The 20,054-nt window shown below is 37.3% G+C and overlaps 1 pseudogene; it reads left to right on the top strand.

The window, feature by feature from the left end:
- Window positions 1-19,203, top strand: part of LOC145163516 (cyclin-T1-4-like) — a 44,761-nt pseudogene extending 25,558 nt beyond the window's left edge.
- Window positions 19,204-20,054: the final 851 nt, after the last annotated feature.

Raw genomic sequence — 20,054 nt, 5'->3', positions numbered from 1 at the left:
TGGCAAACTCGAGCTGTGTGCCCCTTATTGCCATAGCTGGTGCATGACATTTCTCAGTATGGGCCGAGATTATGATGATAGTTACACTTGTCGCACCGAGGAAGGGTACCAGCATATCTACTGGTAGGTGCTTGAGTGGCAGGAGCAGCGGTAGGAGTAGTAGCAGCGTGGACTGTCACCGTTTGCTGTTTCTTTGAGGGCTCCTGCGAAGGTTGGCCCTTTCGCTGCTTTCAGAATTTTCTTTTCTCACCGCTCACCTTTGCTGGTTCGGGAGCGGTTGCCACTTTATCAAGACCAACTCCGTGATCTATGAGGGTTTGTGCCAAGCACTTGGTGCTGTCAAAAGTATTTGGCCTGGCAGCCAATACATTCCCTTGCGTTGGGGGTGTCAATCCCCAAATGTATCTCTCTATCTTCTTGCTTTCCGGGGTGACCATTCCCGGGCAAAGAAGTGCTAGGTCTTCAAACCTAGAAGTGTAAGCAGCAATGTCGGAACCCTTCATCTTTAGGGTCCAGAGCTCGTGCTCCAGTTTCTGCATTTCGCCCTGTGGGCAGTACTCAGCCAGCATGAGCTCCTTTAAACTTTCCCAACCCATAGCATTCGCCACTGACAGGGTTAGGGATTTGACTCGACCATTCCACCAGGTCAGTGCTCTGTTGGCGAAAGTGCAAGCGGCGAATTTTACTTTGTTGGCTTCAGAACAGGAACAGATTTCGAAAATGGATTCGATCTTCTCGAACCATTGGGTCAGGGCAATAACCCCTCCTTTGCCGTCGAAAGATGTGGGTTTCGCGTTCATGAAGTCCTTATAGGAACACTTCTTCTGGTGTCCCTGACCACCTTCATGATTTTGGGGATGAGTACCACCTCCCTGCCTGCCAGATCCGCTAGGATTAATCTGTGACATCGCGGCAGCCACAACAGCAGTAACAGCTGCCTGGAACATAGCGGGATCGAACTGAGGGGGTGGTGGTGGTGGTGGAGTGTCGTCATTGTTGGATATAGTGTCTAAGTCCATAACTATATTTGGTATGTACTTGACCCGACCCGGCATGGTCCATTTGGGTTGCACTTCACCCGAACAATTTGTGGATAATCGTTTGAGAATAGTATAAGTTATGATTCATTAATATATTATAAGTCCTAATATATTAATATAAAATCATATTATTTAATTAGTATTGATCTATAATTAATCTAAAATTAATTTAGAGATCAAAATTATGACTAATTAAATATGGGCTCTTGTATTTATATAGTGTGGGCTAATGCTTATTTGGAATGGGCTAGGCTTGCATGGAAAGTCCATGGATACTCCATGGAGCTTTAACCCATGGATCTCATGGAAATGAAAAGACATGGGTATTAGGGTTTACATGAATGTAACCCTAATCCACCACACTATATAAAGTAGGCTTTGGTTCTTGAAATCACATGAGTTGATGTGAGAAAACTAAGAGGGCCGATTTCAAGAAAGGTTGTGACTATTCTCTCAAGTATCAAAGTTTGTGGTGTTTTGTGACTTCCATTTGAGGCATCCACACTATTGGTGCTAGGCTCTCAAACTCCAAGCAATCAACTACTACTACAAGGTAAGTAATTCTACTAGTTTTATTTGATTCAAGTACCTCATGCCATGCTAGTTAGGATAAGAACCTTGGAAAAATAATTATTTGCATGTATCTTAGTCAAACATAGATCCAAGGTTTCTAGGGTTGCATGTACACCATAGGAGTGTTAGAATGCTGAAAACCCATCAGTGGTATCAGAGCCTGGTTTGTTTTATTTGATACTTGATGCAAAAAAAAAAAAAAAAAAAAAAACTTGAAAATCGAAGTTTTGTTCAAAAGCTCGTATCAAAATTTCAAGTTTTGTATATGTACTTACGATTCTTGAAATTTTTTATATGAACATTCATAAACATATGAGTTTAGAAGATCATAGAAACTATGTGCTAATAATTGATTAGATTAATTCTTGATCTTTATGTGTTTTAATGGAGTCCATAACTAGTTCTTAAGTTATGGATAACCAAAAGTCACATTTATAAATAACCATTAAAAGAACACATAGGTTACAAAAAATGAAGAGTCTTCATTTTTAATAACCATTAACTCATAAGTTATGAGAAATGAAAAGTTTTGAAAGTTTACAAAACTTGCCCTCAAGTTTTGGAACATGTAAAGTCATATTAAAAACTTTAGTTCCAACCCCTAGAATTTTAAAAGTTAAAATTCAACCCTTATACTTTATAATATTATAAGTTTAATAATATTTATATATGTATAAGATCAAGTCGTCTTACCGCTAGTACGCCTCATTCACGAAGCCGGTCTATAAGGGGGTATAAGGTTGTTGCCTATAAAATGGCAACTTAATGGGTGTCCACTCTCACCCACCGCTCCCTTGATCGGTGGAGGGTCGTTAGCCGAATGGGTAGGACAAGGACTTATAAATTCTCATTAAAAGTATAATGATAATACTAAAGTAACTAAACTTTATTGAATTCTCAATCTTAGTTATTTTAGGAAAATGTGAATAAGGTGCTAATCCATGAAATTACACTTTACACTTTGTTTAAGTCGTTAGTGGAGCGTGTGTGGTTAACCGGCACACTAACTTGAACTTAACAAGGTAGGTAAAGGGTGACTTAATGTTTATCATAGTATCGATGGAGCTTGTGTGGTTAACCGGCACATCGATTGAGGGGTAATACATTAAGGGTACCAAGTAATTTGCATGGTTACTTCACACCTTGTTTTGTGATCCTCGGCATCCCAGTCACAAAACTTGAAGGGCACACTCGAGATTGAAACATGCCATTGAAGAAAGTTCAATGAATCTCAAAGAATCTAGGAGTTTCTAAACCAATTAAAACCTAATTAAATATTTCATTTTTCATGGTGGAAATTAGTGAATCGTCATTCACCTACCTTCAAATATCTTATAGCTTAGATTACGGCATCCCTCTTCTAAGTTATAAAATATTGTGTTGGGTCCTAGCCTTAATATTACATTTGGGTGTTTTGTTAAGGACTATCTCTATATCTAATCTAATCTATTCCCTCTTCTTTTCAGATGTCTTCCAATAACAATGCTTCTGGTTCAAACCCTACTAGCTCCTTCTCTCTCATGAATCTTTGTGGGAGAGTCATCTTTGATGGGTCCAACTTTACAGATTGGATCAGAAACATCAGGATGGTCACTCGGTATGAGAACAAAGAATATGTTCTCGACAAGGAGCTGAAGGTACCCGAGCCAACTGCTACTCCTGAAGAGCTTGTTGAATATGAGGTACATGAAAGAGATGCTACAAAAGTGGCATGCATCATGATGGCCACCATGACAGCCGAGCTCCAAAAGTCCTATGAGGACTATTATCCTTTTGAGATGCACCAGGACTTGATGGACCGTTACCATCAAAGTGCTCGTCAAGAGCGATATGAAATAATCTCCTCCATGATAACAACCCGAATGAAGGATGGTGAACCCATCACGGGCTACATGTAGAAAATGCAAAGGTATGTGGACCGTTTACTGAAGCTGAATGTGAACTTCCCTGAGGAGTTAGCAATAGACATCATTTTGCACTCCTTACCATCGTGTTATGATCAATTCCGCATGACATATCACATGAACAAGGAAGAAGTCACCCTCAGCAAACTTCAAGGACTCTTGAAGACCGTCGAAAGTGGTCTAAAGGGTAAGTCGGTTGTTACTACTCCTACTCCTACTCCAACTGCAGCCAATGTCTTGGCAATCGGGCATGGCAAAGGGAAGAAGAAAAAGAACCCTTCTAAGGGTACCAAGGGTAAGACCCTTGAAGGCTCCTCTTCAAGCAAAACCAAGAAAGGTTTTGTCACTCCTTCTGCTAACCCTAATAAGGCTGAATGCTTCTATTGCCATGAAAAGTCGCACTGGAAGCGAAACTGCCCAAAGTACCAGCAAGATTTGAAGGATGGGAAAGTAAAACCCAACCATGCAGGTATATACACTATATTGTCTAATAACTCACCTTATTCTAAGTCTTGGGTCCTTGATACAGGTTGTGGTATTCACATATGTTGTGATTTACAGGGACTAAAAAGAAGTGAGAATGTGGAGCAGGGAAAGATAAACTTGATCATGGGAAACAGGAAAGTTTCACCTGTCACCAAGATAGGAGTTTATTCCTTAGTGCTAAATAGTGGGTTTACATTAGATTTGAATAAATGTTATTATTCGCCAGAAATGGCAAGAAATGTTATTTCCTTTCATGCATTGTATAAACAAGGTTTTACCTTTTATTTTGATAATAATAATGGTAGTATTGATGCTTTCTTTAATAATGTTCTTTATTTTAAAGCATTACCTTGTGATGGCGTGTATGAAACTGTATCTGTTGTAGATAATCTAGGAAATAATGTATTGTGTATTAACTCTTCCACTAGCTTAGATAAAGCATCCTTATGGCATTGTCGTCTTGGACATGTAAGCAAGAAATGCATAGGCCAACTCCAAAAGGATGGAGTCTTGGAGTCATTTGACCTAAAGTCAGATGATAGTTGTGAATCTTGTTTGCTTGGTAAAATGACAAAGTCACCTTTTACTGGCACTTGTGCTAGGGGTGAAGGTTTGTTGGACCTCATACACACGGATGTGTGTGGACCCTTCAGAACCGCCACAAGAGATGCTAATCGGTTCTATGTGACTTTTACTGATGATTTTAGTAGATATGGATATGTCTACCTAATCAAGCATAAGTCAGAAACCTTTGAGAAATTCAAAGAGTTTAAGCAAGAAGTGGAGAATCAGTTGGGCAGGAACATTAAGATGCTTCGATCCGATCGTGGTGGTGAGTATCTTAGTACTGAGTTCCTTGACTATCTTAAGGAATGTGGGATTGTCTCACAATTGACACCTCCTAGGACACCACAGTTGAATGGTGTAGCTGAGAGGCGCAATCGGACCTTGTTGGACATGGTTCGTTCCATGATGAGTCGAGCTTAGCTACCGATCTCATTTTGGGGGTATGCCTTAGAGACTGCCGCCCATATCCTTAATCTAGTCCCTACAAAGAAGGTTGCCAAAACACCTCACGAGATGTGGACTGGAAAAGTTCCCAATCTAGACCACATCAAGATTTGGGGTTGCGAGGCTTTCGTGAGACGCGAGACTCACGATAAGCTCGAACCCCGAAGCGAAAGGTGTATTTTTATCGGCTACCCACATAAATCCTTTGGTTACATCTTCTACAGACCCAGTGATAATGTGGTCTTTGTAGCAAGAAGAGGATTCTTTCGAGAGAGAGAATTCATGAGCCAAGGAGACAGTGGGAGGCAAATTGACCTTGAGGAAATTCAAGAGTCAAGTGGTGAAGGAACCTCAAACCCTAGCCCTCAACCTGAGGAGGAAACTCATGTTGAGCCGACTAAAGAATCTATACCTCTGAGGCGTTCCACCAGAGTTAGGAATGCACCTGAGCATTATTATGGTTTTCATATTACTACAGAAGGTGAGTCACTTATCAGTGATAACACACTGGTACATCTGGATGAGCCTAACAGCTACACGGAAGCCATGGCAGGCCCTGAGGCTGCTAAATGGAAAGAGGCTATGGATAGCGAGATACAGTCCATGTATGACAATCAAGTTTGGAACTTGGTTGACAATGTACCTGATCGTAAGATAGTTGGGTGCAAATGGATCTTCAAGAAGAAGACCGACATGGATAGTAATGTAAACACTTATAAGGCACGACTGGTTGCAAAGGGTTATTCTCAAACTCCGGGAGTTGATTATGATGAGACCTTTTCACCAGTGGCCAAGATTAAGTCTATTAGGGTTCTGTTAGCCATTGCTGCATTTCATGATTATGAAATATGGCAAATGGATGTCAAAACCGCTTTCCTTAATGGAAACTTGGCTGAAGATGTTTACATGGTTCAGCCAGAGGGTTTTGTCAGTACAGAGTACCCCAGTAGAGTGTGTAAGCTCGAGAAATCCATTTATAGATTAAAACAGGCACCTCGCAGATGGAATCTTTGCTTTGATGAGAAAGTCAAAGAATTTGGCTTTTCAAGGAGTGAAGATGAATCTTGTGTCTATATCAAGGCTAGTGGGAGTATAGTCAGCTTTTTGGTACTGTATGTGGATGACATACTACTCATAGGAAATGACATCCCAACCCTGCAGGAAGTAAAGTCCTGGCTTGGGAAGTGTTTCGCTATGAAGGACCTTGGAGAAGCTGCCTATATCCTAGGGATAAGGATTTTAAGAAACAGGAGTAAAAGACTAATTGGACTTAGTCAAAGCACCTATGTGGACAAAGTGTTGAAAAGGTTCAACATGCATAACTCCAAGAAAAGGTTCAACATGCAAACAGGAGTAATTTTTTAGTGTAATTTTTTAGTGTAATTTACAATGGCAATTATTAAAATTACAAGTTTTTTTTTAAGTGTAATTTTTGATTCTTGAAAGTGTTCATATTCATGTTCTTGAACTTATGAAGATTAGATGATCATAGGAATTGTTTGTAACGTAGTTTAATTCATGATCATAATGTGTTTTAATGGAGTCCATAACTTGTCCTCAAGTTATGGAAAACCAAAAGTCTCACTTTTATTAAAGCCATTAAAAGAACACAAGAGTTATAAAAATGAAGAGTCTTCATTTTTATTACTCAATTAATTCATAAGTTATAAGAAATGAAAAGTTTTGGAAGTTTACAAAACTTGCCCTCAAGTTTTGGAACATGTAAAGTCTTGATTAAAACTTTAGTTCCAACCCTTAGAATTTTAAAAGTTAAAATTCAACCCTTATACTTTATAATATTATAAGTTACTAATATATATATGTATAACGTCAAGTCGTCTTACCGCTAGTACGCCTCATTCACGAAGCCGGTCTATAAGGGGGTATAAGGTTGTTGCCTATAAAATGGCAACTTAATGGGTGTCCACTCTCACCCACCGCTTCCTTGATCGGTGGAGGGTCGTTAGCCGAACGGTTAAGACAAGGACTTATAAATTCTCATTAAAAGTATGATGAATATTATAAAGTAACTAAATGCTTTTATTAAATTCCCAATCTTAGTTACCTATAGGAAAATGTGAATAAGGTGCTAATCCATGAAATTACACTTTACACTTTGTTTAAGTCGTTGGTGGAGCGTGTGTGGTTAACCGGCACACTAACTTGGACTTAACAAGGTAGGTAAAGGGTGACTTAAGGTTTACCATAGCATCGGTGGAGCGTGTGTGGTTTACCGGCACATCGATTGAGTGATAAACCTTGAGGGTACCAAGTGATTTGCATGGTTACTTCACACCTCGTTTTGTGATCCTCGGTATCCCAGTCACAAAACTTGGAGGGCACACTCGAGATTGAAACATGCCTTTGAAAAGTTCATTGAATCTCAAAAGAATCTAGGAATTTCTAAGAACCAATTAAAAACCTAATATTTATATTTCGTTTTTCATGGTGGAAATTGGTGAATCGTCATTCACCTACCTTTCAAATATGTTATAGCTTGGATTACGGCATACCTCTTCTAAGTTAAAATATATTGTGATTGGATTCTAGCCTTAATATTATATTTGGGTGTTTTATTAAGGACTCTCTTAATATCTAAACTAATCTTGTTCTCTTCTTTCAGATGTCTTCAAACAATGCTGCTTCTGGCTCTAATCCTAATGGCTCCTTTACCCTTATGAACTTGTGTGGGAAAGTCACTTTTGATGGATCCAACTTCAATGAATGGATCAGAAACATCAGGATGATTACCTGCTACGAGGACAAAGAATATGTCCTTGACAAGGAGCTTAAGGAGATTGATGAGACCACTGCAACTCCCCAGGAGATCGCTGACTTCCAGGCACATGAAAGGGATGCTACAAAAGTGGCATGTATCATGTTGGCCACCATGACAGCGGAACTCCAAAAGTCCTATGAGGACTTCTACCCTTTTGAAATGCACCAAGATCTGATGGAAAGATACCATCAAAGTGCACGACAAGAGAGGTATGAAATCATATGCTCTATCATAACAACCATGATGAAGGACGGGGAATCCGTCACGAGCCACATGCAGAAAATGCAAAGGTATGTGGATCGGTTGCTGAAGCTTAATGTGAACTTCCCTGAGGAGCTTGCAATAGATATCATTTTGCACTCCTTACCATCGTGCTATGATCAATTCCGCATGACATATCACATGAATAAGGAAGAGGTCACACTCAGCAAACTTCAGGGACTCCTCAAGACCGCAGAAACAGGTCTTAAGGGTAAGTCGGTTGTTAACACTCCTACTCCAAACTCCGCCTCGGTTTTGGCAATCGGGAAAGGTAGAGGGAAGAAGAGGAAGAGCTCTTCGAAGGGTACCAAGGCTAGGACCCTTGATGGCTCTTCTTCAAGTGGAACCAAGAAAGGTTTCGTCACTCCTTCTTCTGACCCAAAAGAGGCTGAATGCTTCTATTGCCATGAAAAGTCACATTGGAAGCGGAACTGCCCAAAATACCAGCAAGATGTGAAGGATGGGAAAGTTAAACCCAACCATGCAGGTATTTACACTATCTTATCTAATAACTCACCCCATTCTAACTCTTGGGTCCTTGATACCGGTTGTGGTATTCATATCTGTTCTGATTTGCAGGGACTAAGAAGAAGTGAGAATGTGGAGCATGGAAGAATAAACTTAATCATGGGGAATAGGAAAGCTTTACCTGTCACCAAGATTGGAGTTTATACTTTATTGCTAAGTAGTGGGTTTAGTTTAGATTTGAATAAGTGTTGTTATTCGCCAGAAATGGCAAGAAACATTATTTCCTTTCATGCATTGTATAAACAAGGTTTCACCTTTTCATTTGATAATGAATTTGGTTCGATTAATGCTTTCTTTAATAATGTTCTTTATTTTAAAGCATAACCTTGTGATGGCGTGTATGAAACTGTATCTGTGGTTGATAACTTAGGAAATAATGTATTGTGTATTGATTCTGTTAATAATAATAACTTGGATAAAGCATCATTATGGCATTGTCGTCTTGGACATATAAGCAAGAAACGCATAGGCCAACTCCAAAAGGATGGAGTCTTGGAGTTATTTGACCTAAAGTCAGATGATAGTTGAGAATCATGCTTACTTGGAAAAATGACAAAGTCACCCTTCACAGGTTCTTGTGAGAGGGGTGAAGGTTTGTTGGATCTTATACACACGGATGTGTGTGGACCCTTCAAACATGTCACAAGGGATGCTAATCGTTATTATTTAACTTTTACTGATGATTACAGTAGATATGGATATGTCTACTTAATCAAGCATAAGTCAGAGACTTTTGAGAGGTTTAAAGAGTTTAAACAGGAAGTCGAGAATCAATTGGGCAGGAACATTAAGATGCTTCGATCCGATCGAGATGGTGAGTATCTTAGTTCAGAGTTCCTCAACTATCTTAGGGAATGTGGGATTGTCTCACAATTGACACCTCCCAGGACACCGCAGTTGAATGGTGTAGCTGAGAGGCGTAATCGAACCTTGTTGGATATGGTTCGTTCCATGATGAGTCGAGCTTCGCTACCAATCTCATTTTGGGGGTATGCCTTAGAGACTGCCGCCCATATCCTTAATCTAGTTCCCACAAAGAAAGTTGCCAAAACTCCTCATGAGATGTGGACTGGTAAAGTACCCAAACTAGACCACATTAAGATTTGGGGTTGCGAGGCTTTCGTGAGACGCGAGACTCATGATAAGCTCGAACCTCGAAGTGAGAGGTGTATTTTCATCGGCTACCCACAGAAATCATTTGGTTACCTCTTCTACAGACCTAGTGAGAATGTGGTCTTTGTAGCTAGGAGGGCTTTCTTTCGAGAGAGAGAGAGTTCATAAGCCAAGGAGACAGTGGGAGGCAAGTTGACCTTGAAGAAATTCAAGAGTCAAGTGGTGAAGGAACTTCAAACCCTAGCACTCAACTTGAGGAGGAAACTCCTGTTGAGCCAATTGACAAGTCTGTACCTCTGAGGCGTTCCACAAGGGTTAGGAATGCACCTGAGCATTACTATGGATTCCATATTACTGCGGAAGGTGATACACTTATCAGTGATGAGACACTGATAGGTCTGGATGAACCTAACAGTTACGCGGAAGCCATGGCAGGCCCTGAGTCAGCCAAGTGGAAAGAGGCAATCGACAGCAAGATACAGTCCATGTATGACAATCAAGTTTGGAACTTGGTTGAGAATGTACCAGGTCATAAGACTGTAGGGTGCAAATGGATCTTCAAGAAGAAGACCGACATGGATGGTAATGTACACACTTATAAAGCACGACTGGTTGCAAAGGGTTTCTTACAAACTCCGGGAGTTGATTATGATGAGACCTTTTCTCCAGTGGCCAAGATTAAGTCTATTAGGGTTCTGTTAGCCATAGCCGCATTTCATGACTATGAAATATGGCAAATGGATGTCAAAACCGCTTTAATTAATGGAATGTTGGCTGAGGATGTTTACATGAGTCAGCCAGAGGGTTTTGTCAACACAGAGTACCCTAATAGAGTGTGTAAGCTTGAGAAATCCATTTATGGGTTAAAGCAAGCACCTCGCAGATGGAATCTTTGCTTTGATGAGAAAGTCAAGGAATTTGGCTTTTCTAGGAGTGAAGATGAATCTTGTGTATATGTCAAGGCTAGTGGGAGTATAGTTAGCTTTTTGGTATTGTATGTGGATGACATACTACTCATAGGAAATGACATCCCAACTCTGCAGGAAGTTAAGTCCTGGCTTGGGAAGTGTTTCTCTATGAAGGACCTAGGAGAAGCTGCCTATATTCTAGGGATAAGGATCTTGAGAGACCGGAGTAAAAGACTAATTGGACTTAGTCAGAGTACCTACTTGGATAAGGTGCTGAAGAGATTCGGCATGCAGGACTCCAAGAAAGGAGAGTTACCCATCCAGAGTAACGCCAGATTGAGTAAGACACAAAGCCCTAGTACTGAGGCTGAGATAGCAGAAATGAGTCGAATACCTTATGCTTCGGCTGTAGGATCGATCATGTATGATATGACGTGTACTCGACCTGATGTAGCCTTTTCTTTGAGCATGGTTAGCAGGTATCAGGGGAACCCTGGCAAGGCACACTGGACTGCGGTAAAGAATATCCTCAAGTACCTACGGAGGACTAAGGACTGGGTCCTTACCCTCGGTGGGAGTGAAGACTTGAGAGTTGTAGGGTATAGTGATGCTAGCTTTCAGACTGATAGGGATAATTTCCGCTCTCAGTCAGGCTGGGTCTTTACCTTAAATGGAGGAGCAATTTCTTGGAAGAGTTCCAAGCAAGAGACAGTGGGTGATTCAACTTGCGAATCAGAGTATATAGCAGCTAGCGAGGCAGCAAAGGAGGCGATATGGCTGAAGAACTTCATTGGAGACCTTGGAGTTGTACCAGCTATTAAAGAGCCAATGGAAACTTTCTGTGATAGTGAAAGTGCAGTTGCCTTAGCCAAGGAACCAAGGGATCACGGGAGATCCAGACACATCGACAGAAAATACCATTTCATCAGACATCGAATAGAAGAAGGACTCCTCGTGGCAAAGAGGGTATCATCGGATGAGAATCCAGCAGGTCCCCTCACGAAGGGACTGACTCGGGTTAAGCATCTCCAGCATGCTCGGAGCATAGGGCTGAAGGATGATATTAGATTTAGTAGTTAGATAACCTTGAAATTTGTAAAGTGTAATTGACATTAGATGATGAATAAAAGGTGTTTTATTTATAAGTAAAGTGTTGCTATCTCTTGTCGATCGTTTACTATATTTCTTTTGCATGTTTTGACTTCCAGAATAATTATGTTTGGTATATCATATTATTCGAACCTCCACAGTCGGTCATATGTCGGAAGTAGGTATGAATCAAGACTGTCTTGATTGGTTGCAGAGGTCTAAGTTGTTGGACATGGCTACAACACTCATGAGTGCTCATAAGTTCTGAGCATTGGACTCAACCCACGCTCACTGGAATCACTTCATGGAATTTATATCGAGTGATCGTGAGACGGTAATATCATATAAGTCTTCAAACCTAGAGATATGATTTGTTACTTATGAGTTGGTTATGCATTGATTGTACGTTAACGCATTGGTAACTCGATGTTATAAAACGTGCTTTTGTGTATAATTCAATGAGTGGTAGAACAAACATATGAGTCGAAGTTTATCTGTTCCTTCTTAGATTAGAAGCTGATATCTGGGCCCCTCGATGATTTTGTTTTGACCTATGTACCGGGCCCGGTCAGAACTAAGTTGATGTGTTCAATTAAGTTCTTTGTCAAACAAATCGGAAATCGGGAAACAAACTGCTGGACAATAAGTAAGACATTGTTCCATGTATTTGTCCGGCTGATATCTAGAACAGAGGATTATATGATCACTTATCTTAAATGGCGTATCATCATCTTCTCAGTTCCGAGAGACCTTGAAAGAGCTACGATTGCCGATCGGTTCCTGAAGTATTGCAGTTATAGTTATTAGACTTATCCAAGTGGGAGACTGTTGGATAAGGTGTATAAGTCCATAACTATTTCTGGTATGTACTTGACCCGACCCGGCATGGTCCATTTGGGTTGCATGGCACCATGCAATTGGATAAACTAAAAGGAGAGAAATAACACTTATGGTTTATTAATATATTATAAGTTCTAATATATTAATAATATTATTTAATTAGTTTGATCAAGAATTAATTTAGAATTAATTAAGTGATCAAAAGATAACTAATTAAATATATGGGTAGATTATGTAAATCTTCCATATCTTATATAGTGGGCTAAGAGGCTCCATGGATTATCAAGTTGGGTTCCACCCATAGGATGCTCCATGGAGGCTCCATAGGAGTTACAAACCCATGGGTCATGGAAATGAAGAGTCATGCCACATTAGGGTTTACATGGTGTAACCCTAGATGTGACACACTATATAGCAACATGTTCTCCACCAAAATCGGCGACACTAAGAAACAAGAGGGCTAGAGCCGATTTTGCAAGTGTAAGATTCTCTCAAAGTTTACTCCTTTGCATTTGGTGTTGTGTGAAGCATTTGAGGCATCACACTTGGGGTGCTAGGCTCACAAGGTTTCAAGGATCATAATCAACAACAAGGTAAGTTATTCTATCTTTCATTCAAGTTAAAAATGTTCCCCATGTATGCTAGATAGGAATATAACCTTGGAATTCAACTTTCCATGATTATTAGACAAACATAAATCCAAGGTTATTAGGGTTGCATGTACACTTAGGAAGTGTTAGAATGCTCAAAACCCATCAAGAATATTCCGTTAGACCAAAAATAATACTAACGTGAACGGAAATAAATCCGAATTGATTTATTTAAAACGTAAATTCCTTCCCAAACTAAGAAATTTGACGGAATTAAATAAAAACCCAAGTTTTATTAACGGAAACTGGGTAAGGATAACGGAGAAAGTTTCGGGTTGTCACACTATCCACCCGGTACGCCCAGCGTACCAGGAGTACGCCCAGCGTACATGTCGACGAGGCGTTACGCCCCGCGTAAACTTTGATTACGCCCAGCGTAACCCGGGGTTCAGCCCCTATAAATACGATGCGACCCCCAGCCGGATTGGTTGCTAATTTTCCGTTCTTCCACCCTTTTCTTTCATCTATTTGGCAAGTTTTACCCCCCCCCCCCCCGAAGCCCCGGTATTAATCCTGAGAACCGAAGCTAGTCCCGAAGCCCCGAAGATCCCGATAAAAATAGTTTCGAGCTGAAATTCTGCCCGCGAGAAGCCCGGTTTTTGGAAGATATCCCGGTTTCATCGAAGATTATAGTTTTAAGAGTCGTAGTGCTGTCCGAGCGTCATCTTATCAAGTGAGTGTATATTCCTTTTCTTCTAACACATAGATACGAAGTATTCTCTACAAAATACGTGTTATGTGTTTGTATATTATTTGCTTATTTGAAATAATTATTGAATGAATGATTTGTACAGGTTTTAAGCTGTATATAAATGAATATATTTTTATCTACTAATATGTTGGGTAGAACATGGGTAGACAGTTGTTGTGTGATGAAATAAAATGATGAGAGGCCTCCATGTGATTGTGATCTAGTCATTCAGCAGAATATGGATGACGACCACGGACTCTTTCTAGACTGTCCTGTGGAATGCTGGCAGGCTCATAACCTGTAGGTGTTGGTGAACTTGGGTGTTCATTTGCTGTATTCTATCCCCCTCATGGTTGCCTTAGGACATTCGTTGCTGAGGAAACCCCTTTACAGTAGTGTCCGTCCCAATGAAAATCCTAGATTAGGTCCCTTGTAATAGTTGTTATCATAGGGACGTAAAGTGAGGATAACGGGAATGGGTAATCGGGTTATTGTTGGTTGGTGAAATTAAATATAATTCTTTATTGTGGGTTGAAAACCCTATATGCTCACCAGGCTCCCAAGTCTGACCCACTCAGTTTCTTTGTATTACAGGTAGTGGCGTGAGAGCATAAGTTGGAGAACTTGTGAAGATGTTTTTGTTTATAGATCAGTAGTTGTTTATAACTGTGTAAGGTCTATGTTTTATTGTTTATGCTTTTGTGTCTGTATCGGAACATGACATCCCGAGTTTTGATATATAATGAAAATACATTTCTTTAAGAAATGCTTTGATAAACTTTATTTTATCATGTATTGTTTTGGGGACAAATTCTGCAACTCTTTTAAATCAATGGATTTACTCTGAAATTATTTTAAAAGCATAAATGAAACCGGTCTTTTCTGGCCGTGATTTTGGGGATGTCACAGTCAAAGTCAAAGTCAACTACAACAGGTCGCCACGTCGTGACCATCCTTGGTCATGTCGTGGCCACTATACGACAAAACAAATGGGCCTCGACCCAGTCGCCACGTCGTGGCGACTGGTTTGTGCAGCTTAAACCATTAAGTCACTTTTCTTTACAACTTCAAGGGCTCCAAAACTCAGATCTGGTCCTTTCTAAGGTCCAAGTGGATAAAGTTTCCAAATTTAACCCTTTAGACCCTCCAATAGATAGAGATCTCTCTTCTAGGCCTAAATAAGGCAAAACATGACTTAACTTAACCCATTAAGTACTTTTTCCTTGAAGGCTTACTAGGTCCTCATTTCAGAACGTTTCTAGCACCTTATAATCACATAAAAATCCATACTTTCCAGACATGCATGTCCAATGCATGTCTTGGACTCTTATTAGGTCAAAATAGAGAAAAATGGGCTAAGATCTCACGAAAGAGTTCAAAACTATATAAAACTCCAGATCCAACACTCCTAACCACAAATGGACTCTTGGGAATCATAAAGTTGGCAACTTTATGAAATCTCAACACTCCAATATGTACCAACATGAATAATAAGGCATAGAAACCTAGATATATGCACAATAAACCAAAAAGCTTGGAACTTGAGGACTTACAAGAGTCCAAAAGATGCACGACAAGATGATGAGAAGAGTTTCTTATTGAATCCAAGTCTAGAGGTCACCTTCTTCTTTTCCTAATCCCCAAAAATCAACACAAAAAGCTTAGAGAGCAAAAATGGAGGTTAGGGTTTGCTTGGAGGCTGAGAGAGTATGCTAGAGGCTTAGGGTAAGCAACCCTAGCCATCACATTCCCTTAAATAGGTTGAAAACCCTGGATATTAAGGTTTTCTCATTAAGCAACTGCCACACCATGGCCATAGGCTACCACGTTGTGGCGGCATGCCCGACCCTGATGGTGGGCAACCTGGGCGGGTTAAATAAAAAAATTAAATATCAAAATATAAACATTAAGTATGATTTAAAATTAAATTTTAAAATAAGGAAGGAAAAAACATATTTATTGCAATTTATGATCATATTTATTATATTTAATACTCTACTTATATAACTATATGTATTATGTGACTTTTTAATTTTAAAATTAAAAAAAATCCTATAAATTGACATGCGAATATTATTTATTTCAAAAATACCACAAAATGACAAGTATCAAAACTTATGAGAGATCGACATGTGGCAAAATGAATCTTCATTTATTAGAGTAGTAGTTTATAACCCGTGAGAACCACGGTTATAAAATTAATTAAACTTCTATATTAAAAAATCAAAATTATTAATCAATTATTTTAAATAAATTATTACAAAGATATTTTTTAGTTATATAAAATTATAATCGTTGAATTAAATAAATACGTGAAGTTATATCACCTTATAATCTGTATAAATTTTATTTTATTTTTTAATCTAATGTTATTAATTTAATATAATTAAAGTGAAAAAGTTTAAAATTTGAAAATTAAAATTTAATTTAATTAGGATGGAAAATCTAAATTTTAAAATTTGAAATGGATAATTAATATGTTGAAAAGTGGCATTGATATGGGACATATAATATCAATAAGGATGTTTAATATAATGACACTTGTCAATAGAAATATATATATATATATATATATATATATATATATATATATATATATATATATATATATATATATATATACACTAGGCGTAACCCCGCGCGTTGCGCAAGAATGCATTTAAGTGGTTAAAATAATTATGGGAAAAAATAGAAATATGTTGAAATTTACGTTTTTAGTCATGTTTGGGCATTAACCGAATTATCAAATAATATAAAAATCCATCAATTTATATTTTGATACTATCTAATATAGTACATACCTTATAAACTTTACTTTTACTTTTATAATATCCAATATATATTATAAGTTTTTGTATAACATTAATATAATCTACTTTTCTTATGTCCGATAATATTTTTTGGATAAAAGAAGAAATAAGTTGTTTTGAATGAGGTATTAATAAACAATATTGAACTAATAAACTTTGTATTACACTATTTATATTACACCAAAACATCCAAAGTTTCATATATGAACTTTTAAATATTAAACATTGAAATTAAGAATGAAGTCATACAAAATATATCATTATACATAAATGTTGTCAAGAGTTTTAAAATAAGTCGATTAGTAAATATAATATTTAATTTTAATTGCATATTTTGCAAGGCGTACGTTTGACTTTATGTTGGTGCGCCGATAATCTTCTTCCTTAATTTGTACCTAAAAAATTAAGGTGAATAGAAATATAAAATAGATATTACTAAGCATTAATATAAATAATTAAAAAGAGTATGTGGATCTCCTACCACCGGTTAAAGACAACATACATCTCTAATTGTATCAGTCATTCTATGTACACCTTGTTTTCTAATTACATAAACAAATATGACTAACCAAACATAAAAATGTTATCTTTATGTAGGAAAAATATTTTAGTTAAATAACAAACTAAATAATATAAGTTTAAGAGTTAGGAGTTTCAAAACATTAATATTTTTATTAATCAATCAATTAAGTAACACATGTTGAAATTTTTACCAATCATTATTAAAAAACATTTGAAATATTAGATTTTAAATGAATTTTGGTTGAAGTGTTTTGACCTCTATTATAATATATATATATATATATATATATATATATATATATATATATATATATATATATATATAGAGAGAGATAGAGAGAGAGAGAGAGAGAGAGCTAGGTTCAAATGTTTCTAGCAACTATTGTGTGCATGAATGCACCAATAAGAATTTAGGAAATAATAAAATAAATAAATAAATAAATAAGGGTGATTTAGTAATTTGATATATAAATTCCATAAATATTTCCTATAATCTAGTTGTATTGACTTTTACTCTAATTTCTCCCATATTTATCTACGACTGTTCTTTTTCCCTCACCCCACTTGTGTTTGTGTGTGTGTGTGTGTACGAGAGCACGTTCTTCATCATCAACAAACGCTCCTGCATCCCTCGTCATCATCATCATCATCATCTCGTGATGCGAGTGCTCCAAGATCACATTCCCTCTTCCTGATGGAAATCCTAAAGTTTCCACATCCATTAGCTATAAATGTGATCGAACAAGATTTGAAGATGAAGATGTTGAATTGATGTCAAGGGATCCGATTGAGAGGTTTTCTCCTTCCAGAAAAGATGGAATTGACGCCTTACAGGAAACTCATTTGCGCTACTGTTACTGTGCGTTTCTTCAGAACCTTGGAATTCGTCTTGATCTGTAAGCAAAACATTTTAGTTTATACTTTACTTATATACATTTTTGAAATTAGGCAATAACATAAACTTTTGTCTATTCTTTTGTTTGAGATTAACTTTCTTTCAATTTAACCACAGCCCACAAACTACTATTGGAATTGCTATGGTTCTATGCCACCGTTTTTTTTGTATAGAGGTCTCATGCATCCCATGACAGATTTGTAAGTTACCATTTCTCTTTGGTCAATAAATTTTTGTATCTTAGATGTTAATACTTATTGCATATAGGCCTTATTTCCTTTATTATTCTTTTCTACTTTCAAAATGTAATCTTTATCTGAAAGAATTTAATATATAATCTTTATACACTTTGCTGCAGCTGATTGCTACTGCTGCTCTTTTTCTTGCTGCAAAGGCGGAGGAGACACCTTGCCCTCTGAATGATGTATTGAGAGTGTCCTCTGAAATTTTCCACTAGCAGGATTTCAATGTGCTCTGCTATTTACTCCCCATGGTGACTTGTTAAACTTTCTATTATCTTTCAATCTTTTTATATTACTTTGTATGATTGCTTTTATCTAATGTACAACTAACTATTCAAACATGATTGGTTTGATGAATACCGAGAACGAGTGCTTGAAGCTGAGCAAATGGTTTTGACAACTGAGCTGAATGTGCAGCATCCATACACACATCTCACATCCATTCTTGACAAATTAGGGCTTGCACAGTCACTTTTGGTAAACCTGACATTAAGCTTGGTCAGTAAAGGGTAAGCCATCCATTTCTTCCCTTTTATGGAGTTAATAAAATATATGAATTAGAAATAGAATGTTGGTTGCTTTTTCATTTTAACTACAGTGGTTATGAGCCGGAGATGGAGGCTGAAGCCAAAGATTTTGAAGATGAAGCAGGAGGCATTTTAACTACAGTGGTATATTCTTGATAATACAAATTCTTTAAGAATATTCAAAACCATTCTACAAGAATAGTTTATTCTGTAAGAATATTATTGATGTATTCTAATAGAATTGAAGTTAATTATTTGTATGTTTAATGTGCAGTTGTTACAAGTGTATCACTACCAATTATTTGGCAATGAATTTCTGATAGAAATGGCTTGAAGAATGGCTTGAAGACCTTATGGGAAAGGATTGAAGAATGAATTAAAGAATGATCACACTCACTGTTTAAGAATGTTGTTATTTTTTAAGAATTATACTTGTTATTCTTTCAGAATGTTTGTTATTATTCAATGAATCACAATCATACAATGTAATTATTTGGTATATTATTAGTTCAAGAATCAATTTTGTGTATTCTTTCAGAATGTATTTACTAGTTTATGATTGGCATTCTGTCATTCTGACAGAATAAAATCGAAAAATATATTTACTAGTTTATGGTTGGCATTTTATCATTCTGACAGAATAAAATCGGATTTTTAAATTTGAATTAATTTAAAATATTCAAAATTTTAAAAATAAAGGAATTAATTATCCCTAAAAATCCGAAAATTTCCTTTTTTAATATAGGTTGATTGACTAAAATTCTCTTATGCTGAAATTTGTGTGATTATATGGTACATGTTATCCTATTCTAATATCATAGACCCTCGGATCATGACCTTTGATTCTATTCCATCCGACGGTCCAGATCTGTGCATTCTGGCACACAATAGTTAGTAAAAACAAAATAACATAAGCCTATATATAGGGCTAGGTTATAATGTGGATGACATTTATTGTGTGGACGTAAGGACAATTCTGGACCAATCATTTTGGAGTAATATACACTTTTTTTATATCGTTATTTTAGGCAATTAATTAGTCAAATCCATAAATTTAGGAAACTTATCCAAATCAAATTAATTATATTAATTATTATTTATAATACTTAAAGAATACTTGTATATTTTTCTGGTCCCCTCCAAGAAAATAATTTCAAATTGAAGAGCATTCTTAAAGAATATTTA

This window comes from Lactuca virosa, chromosome 3 (genome assembly GCF_052849685.1).
Source record: "Lactuca virosa cultivar CGN04683 chromosome 3, Lactuca_virosa_CGN04683_v6, whole genome shotgun sequence".
Classification (NCBI taxonomy): Eukaryota; Viridiplantae; Streptophyta; class Magnoliopsida; order Asterales; family Asteraceae; genus Lactuca; species Lactuca virosa.
The sequence above is the reverse complement of the archived record's forward strand: the minus strand, read 5'-3'. Positions and strand labels throughout refer to the sequence as shown.